At 31.2% G+C, this 1,025-nt stretch overlaps 1 protein-coding gene across 1 annotated transcript in view; it reads left to right on the top strand.

The window, feature by feature from the left end:
* Window positions 1-1,025, top strand: part of LOC100571147 (nuclear receptor coactivator 6) — a 23,580-nt gene that overhangs the window by 5,870 nt on the left and 16,685 nt on the right. The window lies entirely within an intron of this gene.

Here is a 1,025-nt window from a genome sequence, read left to right as displayed (position 1 = left end):
CCACCCCGTTGACTGGTGGATTTTCTATTATATCTATTTTCGGCAGCCGATAAAATGTATTGTTTTGCCGATAGCGTTTCGGCCGTTTCCGTTTTCATCGTTCGCCGTCAAAAAGCTAATCTAATCTAATCGAATATTTAAACTTGTTGATGCAATAAAATGTCTGGCTGTATGTAGTACCTATCTATTTTATTATTGACGATATTTATTGTGTAGGTAATGATAATTTGATAGTTGACATATAGTTACGATACAATACGCACACAGCCGCTGTAACTGCCGATAATCAACATCAAACGTGTCACGTGTATAGTTGTATTATTATTTTATTAAAATGTCAAAGCGTAGTGCCGATTTTATGCAAAATGTTCTTAAAAAAAAAAAATGTGTCATTAAAGACAATGAAATAGTAGACGACCCAGCTCCCATTTCGTCAAATCAACCTATGAAAAATGTAGACATTGATCCAACATCAAATCAAAACAAAGGTACTGTAGAAAACAATGAAATGGTAGACGACCCAGCTCCTATTTTGTCAAATCAACCTATGAAAAATGTAGACATTGATCCAACATCAAATCAAAACAAAGGTACCTACTGTAGAAAATATAATTATAGATATTGGTATTGCATTAAGTTCAAAATCAACAATTGATGATTTTACTAAAAAACAGTTACTTGAAAATCATTGGAAACCACCAATAGGTTACAATTTTCCTTATTCAAGTCACACAAAAAATGGAATTCTTCGTAAACGATTTTTGAAACAAGAATATATAAATAAATATTTCTGGCTTGTTTTTTCGCCTTCAGAAAGTGGATTATTTTGTACCTATTTATTGTTCTATTTTTCACAATAAAACTGGTCATGGATTTAATAACCATACTCAATTAAAGTCATTAGTAGTTGAGCCTTTAAAGAAATTCGCTAAGTTATTAGGAAAGGATGGTTACCTTGAAACGCATGATAATAATTTGTACCATAAAAATTCTGTACTGAACGGAAAACAATTTTTAAAATCGTA

Source organism: Acyrthosiphon pisum, chromosome A1 (genome assembly GCF_005508785.2).
Source record: "Acyrthosiphon pisum isolate AL4f chromosome A1, pea_aphid_22Mar2018_4r6ur, whole genome shotgun sequence".
Classification (NCBI taxonomy): Eukaryota; Metazoa; Arthropoda; class Insecta; order Hemiptera; family Aphididae; genus Acyrthosiphon; species Acyrthosiphon pisum.
Note: the sequence above shows the minus strand (reverse complement) of the source record. Positions and strands in the feature narration are given on the sequence as shown.